This window comes from Geotrypetes seraphini, chromosome 5 (genome assembly GCF_902459505.1).
Source record: "Geotrypetes seraphini chromosome 5, aGeoSer1.1, whole genome shotgun sequence".
In the NCBI taxonomy this organism is placed as follows: domain Eukaryota; kingdom Metazoa; phylum Chordata; class Amphibia; order Gymnophiona; family Dermophiidae; genus Geotrypetes; species Geotrypetes seraphini.
In genome coordinates this window covers 90298618-90311588 of record NC_047088.1, presented here as the reverse complement: position 1 = coordinate 90311588, position 12971 = coordinate 90298618, and the positions used below count along the sequence as shown (strand labels likewise).

Sequence of the window (12971 nt, the reverse complement as noted above, 5' to 3'; positions counted from 1 at the left end):
ATTGCCAAAGGTCGTCCGAGAATAAGTACAGGATGTAGTCAGAGAATCAAGGAAAGAATTTAGTATCACAGCTATATCTTGACTATCTGATCGGATTAAGGTTAGGGAACATTAGGTAACAACAATGGATGATTTCACTTATTCTGATGCAGACTAGGTTAAATGTATCCTGGAGGAAAAGTGGTATATTAAATATAGAATAAATATGAATATATCCTCAGAGTATGAGACGGAGATAACATTTGTGCACGATTATACACGACCGTTCTTTTAAACTACTTCTGAAGGTCTGTAACCCTGAAGGTAGCAATTCTTTTTTTCATAAATCTTTATTGATTTTCCAAACCAACAACAGTTCAATAAACAATTAGATGTACATACAGTGAACAAGAAAAGCATCTTTATCTTTACTGTGTCTCAATGGCCACGAATTTCGGCTTGGAGGATGAGATGTACAGTGTCTGTGTCTAAGAGACAAACTTGTTTTTTTTCTGTTGCATAGAGCTTTTTGGACCCCAGTTGGTTTACAGAAGTTAGATATCTCTGTCTAATAGATGCTGGCACTGTCATCTTGAAGCTGGAACATTAGATCATTTGCTATTCTATTATCCATTGATACTTATTTTTTGAAGTTAATTTAGGGACAAATAAATAATTTGCTGAAAAATCCAGTTGCATTAACTTATGATACTATGTTATTTGGCACATCAATGAGGGCCAAGAGCCAATTATCTTCGAATAATAACAAGCTATACTCATTATGACAGGGGTTGCCATACAACAGATTATGAGAAATTGGAAAAATTGGGATCGATTGAATTATAGCTTTTGGTGGAACTCCCTATGTCATATATTTAAAATGGAAAGAGTAATTGCCATGCAGCAGGGGAATTTTAGGAAATTTCAGGATATTTGGGAATGATTAACAAAATACTGTAATGAATGAATATTATTTTTTTCCCTTAAATATGCACATCCAAGGTGGGGGGAGAAGGGTGGGGGGTATTTTGGTTTTCTTATAAGTGCAAATAATGTGGGGAGGGGGGGTTATTATATGTCTTCTTATGTTTGATGAAAATCATTGAGTATGGGAGAGGGAGGGCTATGGGATCTGAATTAGATTTTAATAGGATATTAAGTGATGTATTTAAATATAAATTGATGTTATATGCTGTTTCACTTATTGTAAGTTTTAAAAATAAATAAAGAATATTTTTAAAAAAATGTACATCATCTTAATGTACAGACTTTACACGTTGAGGTATTGTGACATTAGCTTCTAACGTGACCACAGGTAGAAGGTTCAAAATGGCCGACACAGTTTTGTCAATGTATTGTCATTGAATTCCTTGTTAAAGAGTAAATCCCCGCTGCAGAAATTCTCCAAAATTCTCAGAGTGCCCGAAAACCACAAAGTTCAGAGAAATACCATCACTCATGACCTTCTTCAGAGATATTGAAATGAAAGAGATGATTTTCTGCACCCTGCCTACAATACCGACCTGGCACTCTGACTACCATCTTTTTGGTTTTGTGAAGGAACAGATGCAAGGCTAACACTACAAGATGGTGGAGGATGTCCAGAAAGCAGTGTGTCTGTGTCTTCAGGCAGCTGGAACAGAGTTCTACCGCAAGGGAATTTTCAAGCTTGCAGAGCGACAGGAAAAATGTGTGCAGAGAAATAGCAAATATGTTGAAAAGTGAAGAAACATCAGTACGTTAAGATGACGTACTTGTTTTTCCTACATTAATAAATTCGGATTTTTAAAAAATTGTTCATTAATTTCAGTAGACACTCGTATTCCTGTGGGTGTCTTTAGCGGTTAGTGCGTGCTAATGTGCTTAACACCCTTTCATGAATTTCCCCCTTAGTGGCTAGTGCCATGAGTTGTGTTTATTTCCTGGCCTGGACTTTTGTTCTCTGGGTTGGTCAGGACTTGGGTTATTGTGGAGGCAGAATTTCCATCTTAGCCATCAGTGAATGGCAATAGGTAGAATTTAGGGCTCATGGTTTCAGGGTTCTTGAAACTTACTCCAACTTGCAAATGAAAGTTCTTGCCAACAGAGGCCACTTCTGAATACAATGGAAGCCCAGGCCACAGGAACAAAATTGTTGGGCCATAAGACATTTTCATGTAAAAATGGGCTGTTATTATGTCTACAAACAAACTTTAAAAAGAAAGTTAAATTTAACAAAAATAAATGAAAGCAATAAAGGAAAAGGAATGTTAAAAATTAACAACAGGAAAATATCCAAGCCAAGTTCTGAAAATTCACTTCTAGTGCAATAGGAACATCAATCTTGAAAGATTGTCTTTTGCCTTCTATAACTGTAAGGTGTGCAGAGAGCCTTATTTACATTTTCTTCTGCTCCGCCTCCCATCACTCTGGGCTGCACATCACCTCAGTCTTTCTCTCTACATGCTGAGGTTGTAGAAGCCTTTCTGCTTATGTTTCTTATATTTTTCCTTTGGGTTTCTTTGATCCGATCGTGAGGCTTTTGGTGCTGGGACATCTCTGGATGTGAGAAAACACAGACACTCAAGGGAGATGTCTGTAGCCCGCAAGTTTTGTATTTCAAATTTCAAGTTGAAAATTATCGGCATATGCAAAGAATGAGAACCCTATGGACTGACATAAGGTTAACAGAGGGGCCGTAAAAATGTTAAATAAGAGAGGAGATAGAATTGAGCCTTGAGGGATTCCGTAGTTGTTAATAGAAATTTTTGAAGTGGAATTATTAAATCTAACCTTGGAGGTTCTTTCAGTAGGATTGAATCTAGGCTGTGTGGCCCCACTGATGGTATTTTACTTGGATCGGGGGCAGACTGCATTCCTCCCCCCACAGCATTGCATGGATCCCGATGGGGATCTTAGAGTCTGAGTCACAAGGCATCTGGACAACAGTCCAAAGAAACAGGCCATCTGGGCAGATTTAGGCTTGTCTGAGGTAGTAGTCTTCTCATACTGCAGACCTATCCTGGATCTGAAGTCGGTCAATGCAGCTTTCATAATTCTGTGCTTCTGCATGGAAACAGTCGGGTCAGTCATTGCCTCATTGGTGCCAGGGGAATTACTGGCCTCTTTGCATTTAACAGAAGCCTATCTGCATATTCCCATATTCCCAGCCTATAGGAAGTTCTTGAGGTTCCACGTGCTAGAGCAGCATTTCCAGTTCTCTGCGTTTCTGTTTGGTCTGGTGACAGTACCACGCACCTTTCTGCAAAGCTGGGATTCAGATACATCCATACTTAGATGATTGGCTCATAAGAGCACCATCCGAGACCAAATGAATAGAAACTGAACCAGGTAGTCCAGCTCTTGCAGAGTCTAGGCTGGGTGATAAACTTCATAAAGAGTCACTTGACTCCAACCAGGCCCCTGGAATATCGGGGAATTTTTTTGACACAGAACAAAGCAGAGTGTTTCTACTGAAGGCATGCAGAGCAAAAATTACATACTAGATTCTAGCGATGCCAGCCCTTTACCGTAGACAGGCACAGCACTTCCTGAAATGGTGGCTGAAGTCACAGTCCCTGTCTCAAGGAATGCCATTACACATCTCCACCTGGTTAATACTGATGCCAGATGTCAGTCTGTATGGCTGAGGTGTCCATTGCAACTCCTTTTTACTTTTCACATAGCTATCAACTTTCCATTTCCTTCTCTCAGTCCCAGCTCTCCCATTTTTTATCCCACTCCTTACCCATTCTCCTGTTCCATATCAAATTTTTTTACTCTCTGTACTGACCACCCTCCTCTCACTCATCTCCTTTACAACCCCTCATGGCCTCTCCAACATGGTTCCATTTCCCCTCTATCTTGACCTTTCACTCTCAACTCTGAGGATTATTAAGCAGCTTCTGATTTTACTGTTCTGAGGCTTATCCCAGAGAATCCCAGACAGATAAACTCATTGGATCTGTAGCCTATAATATTACCAGGCTGGACTATGTTATGTGATTCCTTAAACTAGCTTTCTTTAATAAACGTATAACAAGGAAATAAATAAACATAATTCAGTAGATCTTAAGGAATTTCTTCTTTACAGGATCCACACTCTACCAGCACCTCTTATGGTTAGGGCAAGCCAGGAGCATATTTTCACATACTCGATGTGAAGTGGTAATACTGTACTTTTTTAAGCTCAGCAACACCAAGTCACTCTGAAGCTAGCAGATTCAAAGATAAAAATCAGAAGGGAAACAGTACTTTATGGCCATGTGCAGCTCTAAAATGGAGATTGCTATCTCCACACACACAAGAGAAGTAGCCAAGAGAAAGGGGGGCTCAGCCCACTGGGTGCACAGCAGTGTACTCTGGGACCTTATCATAAAGTAATAAACTCTGTTTCCATATTTTAAAAAAACAAGCAGTCGGTTCATAAGAATATGGGAAACAATGAAAGGTGGAAAAAAGAAAATCAATAACTTAAATTTAAATAATAAAAGAATATAACATTTCAATGGTATCTGTATCATATATGCTGACTTTATATTAGCCTTTTCGTAAAGTTTCTGTTCAAAGGAGGAGAAATAGATTCCCTCTAGTGGCTAGTGTAATTACACATGCCTCTGTTTGGAGTAGCATTGATCATCGGTCAAAGAAAAAAACTTCCTTTGCTTTTATAATCTTCAATAAGAATGAAAGAACAGCTTAACTGAAAGATCCTGATGGGACTTGTTTCACAGCTTGCTTCATCAAGGAATCAGAGAAAAAAAAAAAACGCTGTTCATGAAAATCACTTGAAGAATCTTTTGACTTGAGTCATGCATTCTATCATATGCTTTTTATATTAAGCCGCTCTTTAAAATGATGGTTTTGGCGCCATTTTGGAGAGGTGGGTCTGCCAGGCAGAAGGGATTGGGCATCCATCCTGCCGTCTCTTCCTATAAGGTACAGGGGTGGGAAGTGTGGGGGAGAACTGGCTAGGTGGGCATCCCTCCTGCCAATTTTTTTTTTTTTAAGTACAAGGGTCAAGGATGGGGGAGGGGGTCCTGGCATGGGAGATGTGATCACATGACTGGGCCGAGCAGAATAACTGTCACATTTCCAAACCCCCAGGCACCTTCTGGTCTTCTCCAGGTCTCTGTTAGCACAAAATATACAGGGTTACACACAGATCTTAAAACACATGACCAGGTTTCCCCAACCGGTCATCCTAAGGTCCTCCCTGGAGGGTCTTTCAGGCTGCTTCACCTGGGGTCCTCTCTGATGGCTCTCGGTGCCATCATTGGTCTCTCCACCGCTTGCCACTGGTCTCACCGTCGATCAGCTGCCTGACCCCCTCAGCCTTGGACTCTGCCAGCTATTTCAGCTGCCTCTTGGGCCACTGCCAGTCCCTCACTCCCTGGCCTCTTGGGTCCCCACTACCTGGATCTTTCTTCACCGGTCCCACCACCAGTCATCAAGCCTGAGTCCCTTCCTCGACTCCAGGCTCTACTGGGCCCTCCAGCTACTTTTAGCTCTTTCTTGCCAGTGTAAAGGGCCCCGTGGACCCTCCCACTACTGGGCTTCACTCCAGGGCCAGATATCTCCATTGTCCCCGTAGACCCTCCTACCACCAGGATTTTTATTGCTGCACCAGTCCCCCTGTCAGGACTGGTCAGCCTGGCTACTCTACTCTACTCAACTAGTCCCTCCTCTCTGTGCCCTTCTCTTCAACTGCCAGTTCCAGACTCTGTCCCTTCTGCCTTGCTGCACCATATGCTTGGAACAAGCTGCCTGAATCCCTTTGGCAGGCTCTGTCTTTGGCATTGTTCAAAAGCCCACCTCTTTGAGAGTTCTTTGAACTCCTTACTCCTCTCACCTTGGGTTCTGCATCCCCTACCTTCTATGTCATGTCTAGCCAAGTTAGAGTGTAAGCTCTTCTAAGCAGACTGTCTATAAATGTCAAATATATAACACTGCATATGTCTTTTAGTGCTATATAAGTGACAAGTAGTAGTAGTAATAATAATGGCCTTAAGGGCTTACTGTGAACTAGACCCAAGGCCAGCATTCCTCCTCTCAAAAGTCACCTAGCTCCGGAAGGAGTTTCTTATTTTCTTAGCTGTCAGTGCTGGGAGCTGTTCTTTTCAGCACCATGATCCACTCAGGGTGAGTCGACAGCTCCCAGGAGTAATTGAAGCTCTATGCAAATTAGCTCTCATCTCAGGGTCAATGAGCTCCACTGCTTGGGCTCCCTTCAGTGGCCAATGACAGATACTCCACCTTGTCACACTCCCCCCTCCTCTAAAAAGTTGGATGTTCACTCAGAACAAGGAAAAAACCCCTGCTTATCCAGCTCTTCCTTGCTCACTTAATTTCCGTCTCTGACTAAGGCGGGGCTTGTCCCCATAGCCTTTCCAAAACCTAGCCCCCTTCAAGGTTTGGTCCATGGGCCTGTTCTTTTTAACTTTTTGTAAGCAATATTGCTTGAAGGGCTGACTGATAAGATTTGCCTCTTTGTGGATGATACCAAACTCTGCAATAGAGTAGATACCCCTGATGGTATGGAAAACATGAGGAAGAACCAGGCAAAGCTTAAAGAATGGTCTGAAATTTGGCAGCTAAGATTTAATGGTAAGAAATACAAGGTCATGCATTTGGGCTGCAGAAACCTGAAGGAATGGTACAGTTTAGGGGGTGAAGAACTTTTGTGCACGGAAGAGGAGCAGGACTTGGGTGTGATAATTCGTGATGATCTTAAGGTGGCCAAACAGGTTGAAAAGATGACAGCAAAATGTAGAATGATGCTTGGATGCACAGGGAGAAGAATGGCCAGTAGGAAAAAGGAGGTATTGATGCCCCTGTATAAGACTCTGGTGAGACCTCATTTTGAATATTGTGTACAATTCTAGAGACTGCACTTTAATAAAAAGATATAAACAGGATGGAGTCAGTTTAGAGGAAGGCAACTAAAATGGTTGATGGTCTACATCATAAAGTGTACAGGGACAGATTTAAAGATTTCAATATGTATACTTTGGAGGAAAGGCAGGAGAGGGAAGATATGATAGAGTTGTTTAAATACCTGTGTTGCATAAATACACATGAGGCGAGTCTCAATTGAAAGGAAACTCCAGAGTGAGAAGGCATAGAATGAGGTGAAGAGGTGAAAGGCTCAGGAGTAATCTAAGGAAATACTTTTTTACAGAAAGGGTGGGAGATGCGTGGATTAGTCTCCCAATAGAAGTGGTGGAAACAAAGACTGTGTCTGAATTCAAGAATGTGGGATCTCTTAGGGAGGGGAGGCTGGACAGCTGTTTGTCATTCTCACTAAAAATATCTTTAAAAAAATGATTGACCCCAGGTGTCAAATATGCCACTGACGGTTGGACTTGGAGTTCCGATGCTGCAGCAGTCAAGTCACAGATGCACAGCATGCACCAATAGCGGTCAGCTCAGGTCACACCAGTCACCTTATCTTCTGGTGCGAGTTGTGTGCAAGCAAAAAGAGCCTCCTTTCTCCTCTGATCTTTTGCATTGCACATAGCCGGCAGCTGCCAAGGCCCAAGGAGAGGAGAAAAGATTGAAGAGGCCAGCCAGGATCCGGGAGGGACTTACTGCACAGACAGTGCAGGTACACCATTGTTCTGCTGCCTAAGTTAGCCTGAAGTTGGGACAAAATAAAATAATGCTCTCTGCCCTAAGATTAGGAGTAACTGAAAGGAGGATGTATCAGAAAGTTTCTCCCAATTGCCTGTTCCCTGGGAAAGAGAAAAATAAAAGGTTATTGTTTGGCTGCCAGATCCTTAAAAAATAAACTCCAAATGGATTTAAGATAAGTAAAGGATATTTTTTTTTTGTTTGGGGGGGGGGGGCGGTATGACAATCTGTAACTTGTGCTCTGCATGTGTTACTGAGACTCCTGGGGCTGTTTGCTATATGTGACCATTTGCTGAATGTTTTAAAAAAGGAGGGAGAGGTACTAAACCTGACTATGGTCAGGAAAGAAAGCTAGTTTCCCTGGCTAGCTTTGAAATAAAGCCCACAGAGCCTTCTATTTTAGTGTTTGGTTGGTGTTTTCAATTGCCCCTGATGCTTCAGATCTGTTAACAGCTGGAGGGTGTTTAATGTTTCCACATGGTTCTCAACTCAAAGGTTGGTCTGCTCCACTCAGTATTTTATAGACTCACAACTGAAAGTCTGATATATCATGGGTGCAACACAAGAAAGGATGGGGCGCCATGGAGAGTAAGTCACATGGAATACAATTATAGCTTGCTATGACCCTGACTGCACACAGCAGGCAACTGTCTAGGCAAGGGGAGGGGTGAGGGGCGGGGCCATGTGTCCTTTTATTTGGCTTCACAAATATGGTAACCCTAATCATACTTTTACTGTACAGGCACCCAGCATGTGTTCACAGTGCACGCCAAACAGCACACACTGAATATACACAATCTTTGTCAGAAAGTTTATTGTTTTCCTAAAGAAACACAGTGATGAGATTGATCATGTATGTTCTGCCTTATAGCAGCAAATACATATATTTACAGATTCTTTGTCTGGAACTTTGCCAGTTCTGAGACCATAAGCAAGAAACTTCATAATCCATGCGTTGAATATCGAACTTCATATAGAAGTGAGTCAAAATGATTGAATTTCATGTTAAAAAAAAGAATCAGAAGATCTGTGATAGGCTGCTGGAAACAAATGCCTGCTCTTTCCATTACACACTGGCACCAGGCTGTCTGTTTTGAAACAAACTGCTTCCTTTTCATCTTGTTAGACCAGTGATTTGCCCAGAGTCATCAGGTGCTGCAGTGGGAATCCCTGATATTTGACTGCACCTTTATTTTTCCATCTGTGACTCCCTTTGTTATTACAGCTTCAGGATTATCAGTGTTGCTGTTTCCCGCTGATTTGCTGTCCTTGGTTGAACTGGCATAGCTTTCTTCCATGGTAATAGTCTGTAGGATATCTCCCTGATCAGAGGTAGTTTAGGTTCACTTTATTCTTATGCTGCTATCATCAGGGAGAGCAGCTAAGCAGTTTACAATAAATTCATATGATAGAATCAGAAGAGAGACTGTAAGCGTATCAATTTCTGTACTACAACTAGGCCTAAAACCGTTTTGAAAAAGGATGAAGGCTAAAACATTTATCTAAAACCTTAGATAATTGTTTAGAAATTATTGATTCCACTAGGTGGAAAGAAAAGTAAACGTCAGCCAAGCATGGCTGAAAAGTGAAATGAAAGAGGCTAATGAGGATATTAGAGCCAAAAGAACATTCTTCAAAGAATGGAAAAAGGATCCAAATTAAGAAAATAAGAAGCAACATAAGCACTGGGCAAGTTAGATGTAAAGCATTGATAATGAAGGCTAAAAGAGAATATGAAGAAAAACCTGCCACTGAAGCAAAAACTCATAGTAATAACTTTTTTTTAGGTACATCAGAAGAATCCATACGGCCATTAGATCATCAAGAAGCAAAATAAGTACTGATGTAGGACAAGGCCATGGTGGAGAGACTGAATGATTTCTTTGCTTCTGCCTTTATGGAAGAAGAGATTTACCTGTACCAGAAATGGTTTTCAAGGATGACAACATGGAGACACTGAAAGAAATCTCAGTGAACCTGGGAGATGTACTGAGCCAAATTGACAAGTTAAAGAGTAATAAATCACCTCAACTGAATGGTATGCACTCAAGGGACTGAAAGAACTGAAAAATAAAATTGCTAATTTGCTGTTGGTGAGTTGTAACCTTTCATTATAATTGTCCACAGTACCTGAAGGTTAGAGGGTGGCCAATGTAATGCCAGTTTTTAAAAAGGGTTCCAGAGGTGATCCAGAAAATTACTGAGTGGTAAGACCGATTTCAGTGCTGGGCAAAATAGTGGAAGCTATTATAAAGAATAAAATTACTGAACACATAGACAAACATGGTTTAATTAGACAGTCAGCATAGATTCAGCCTTATCAATTTGCTCAGTTTCTTTGAAGGTGTGAATAAATGTAGAAAAAGGTGAGCTATGATTGATACCATTGGATCTAGATTTTCAGAAAGCTTTTGATGAAGGCCCTGAGAAAATTAAAAGGTTTTGGGATACTAAACAATATTGTGAATTAGGAACTGGTTAATGGTAGGAAATGGGGTAGGGTTAAATAACCATCTTTTCAGTGGAGGAGGGTGAATAGTGAAGTGCCGCAGGGAACTGTACTAGAACCAGTGCTATTTAACATATTTATAAATGATCTGGAAATCAGAATGACAAGTGAGGTGATTAACTTCCCCTTTGATTAAGCCATGGTAGAGGTTTCTACTATGGCCCAGAGTACTAAATGCTCTGATGCTCAAAGAATTCCTATGAGCATTGGAGCAGCATCAGAGCATTTAGTGCTCTGGGCTGCGATAGAAACCTCTACCACGGCTTAGTAAAAGGGAGCCTAAATTTGCAAGTGATACAAAACTGTTGAACATCTAAATGACAAATGAGATTTAATGTGGACAAATGCAAAGTGATGCACATTGGGAAGAATAATCCAAATCATAGTTATACTTTAGGAGTCAGTACCTAAGAAAAGGATCTAGAAAAATGTTGAAATCTTCTGCCCAGTGTGTGGCAGCAGCCAAAAAAGCAAACAGGATGCTAGGAATTATTAGGAAAGGGATGAAAAATAAGATGAAGAATATTATAACACCTCTGTATCATTCCATGGTGCAACCTCACCTTTATTGTGTTCAATTGTGGTCGCTGTATTATTTGGAAAGCAAACACACATTTTCCCTACAGACCAATAATCCGGGCTACTTCTCACTATTGCACAGAAAAGCAGAGAAAGCCTTTCTCGAATAGCTGGAGCTCTGGCACCGTGCAGGAGCACAGGGATGCAGCCCAACACAGCCTGGGTGGGAAAGATGCCTCTTGGGCAACAGGAACTCTGCAGGTATTTGGGAAGAAGCCCAGCACTGGAAGAACTGTAGTCTGGGTCTGGGACTCTCTTCAGGTCTCGGTCACATACCTGAAAGGCAGTTCAAGCATAGCATAGCCAGCAGGCCTCAGCAGCAGGAACCACTAGCATGGAGTCCCCTCTTAGAGAATCTTGACAGGACCCACTAGCATGGGGTCCCTTAGAGAATGGTTGCTAGGAACTACACATCCTCTTGGGAGTTCATTCTTATAGTCTTTTTAACTCGGTTGCTATCTGGGAAGGTGATGCTTTCCATGCTTCTTTTCTTACCTCTTGATCTGATCATCTCCAGAAATAACCTTTAGACATTACTTCAGGGAAATTTCTGGAAACTTGGTTCCTCCTGGTTGGTGACCCCGAGAATGTTTGGCCACTAAGTTGTCTAAAAGGGCCAGCATGCCTGTCTTTCTTTCTCTCTCCCCCTGCCTGCATGTCTTTCTTTCTCTCTCCCACCTGCCCCCTCTTTATTTCTGTTTTTCTTTCTCTCTCCCCCTGCCCCCCTCTTTATTTGTCTTTCTTTCTCTCTCCCCCTGCCCGCCTCTTTCTTTCTCTCCTGCCCCAATCCATCGTGCCAATTTCTCCACTTCCCCGAATCTCTCTCCCTGCCCCCCCCCCCAAGCTAACACACCGATTTCTCCCTACTTCCCCAAGCCAGGCATAATGCGTACAAGCGCCGGGCCCACAAGCCTCCCCCCCCCCACCAATTCTGGCATCAGAGAGGAAGTTCTAGGCCAGCCAGGCAGCGATTGGTTGGCCCAGAACTTCCTCTCCGACGTCAGAATTAATGTTGGAAGTGAAGGCTTGTGGGTCCGGCGCTTGTACGTGCTTGGCCTGGTTCGGCTCAGCAGGAAGAACAAGATTGGAAAGGCAACGCGATCGACTCGTGTTGCCTTTGCAATCTACTGGTTGATCACGATTGACCATTTGGGCACCCCTGCCCTATACTATACCTACCTTTTTCCCACCCCAATAGCCTTTATGGCTGCAAGTGACATCTATATGGAAGTAGAGGATTTTGATGGATTCTAGTGGCCTCACATGTTCCACCATAAATGAGTGTCTTATGGGCCTGGGTCCTCCTCTCTATTGTACACTAGCCCCCCCCCCCAAACTATTTAAGACATCTGTGTGATGCTGTACTAGGCTTTCCTATACCAGATGCGGCTGGTATGTACTCTTTAAATACAATATTTTAAGGGTGGGAGGAGGGGGGTCTGTGAACATTAGGGGAGTCATATCTTAATGCATGCAGTCTCTGGCAGACCTAGGGTATGTGACACTCAGAGCCAATAATTTTTTTAACACTCCCCATATAAAAAAAATATTTTTAGTAATTTTATTTATTTTTATAGCCCATCCTCCCCAGAGAGCTCAGAACAGATTATAGATTAACACTCACAGTGTTATAATACAGTGGTTCCCAACCCTGTCCTGGAGGACCACCAGACCAATCGGGTTTTCAGGATAGCCCTAATGAATATGCATGAGAGAGATTTGCATATAATGGAAGTGATAGGCATGCAAATCTGCTCCATGCATATTCATTAGGGCTAGCCTGAAAACCCGATTGGCCTTGTGGTCTTCCAGGACAGTGTTGGGAACCACTGTTATAATATAACATTATATAGGGTTACAACCTCTCAAACCCACGCCAGCACTGAGGTGTAAACAAAATAAACCAAAAAGACTTTTCTTCTCTCTTTTAGGTCCTAGCTCATGCTTGCTGTCTAACACCAGCTCTGGCAGGATATACATTTCAAATATGATATATTGTAATCACAAAACAGAAAATAAAATTATTGTTTCTTTTGTTGTCTGGTCATTTTATTATTCAAATTTTGTTGGTCCCAGGCTCTGGTTTCTGTTTTTCTTCTGTAAAATTGCTCACCAGGGTCTCCTGCCCATTTGAAGTTTTCTCCATACTTACCATCCATCTTCCATCTCTGTACCTTTCCTTCCACTGCCATATACAATGTTTCTGTTTCTTTCCCACTGTCTACCATCTCTCTCTCTCTTTCTCCCTCCCTTGTGCTCTGGGGCAAACCTCTTTATTTCCCTCCATGAAGCA

The 12971-nt window shown here is 42.0% G+C and overlaps 1 protein-coding gene across 1 annotated transcript in view; it reads left to right on the top strand.

The window, feature by feature from the left end:
• The window catches only part of LOC117360807 (zinc finger protein 883-like), an 86103-nt gene that overhangs the window by 233 nt on the left and 72899 nt on the right, over positions 1-12971 (top strand). Inside the window, exon 2 of the mRNA XM_033945214.1 lies at positions 9378-9683. The gene's annotated coding sequence lies outside the window, so the exon portion shown is untranslated. The remainder of the gene's footprint in view (positions 1-9377; positions 9684-12971) is intronic.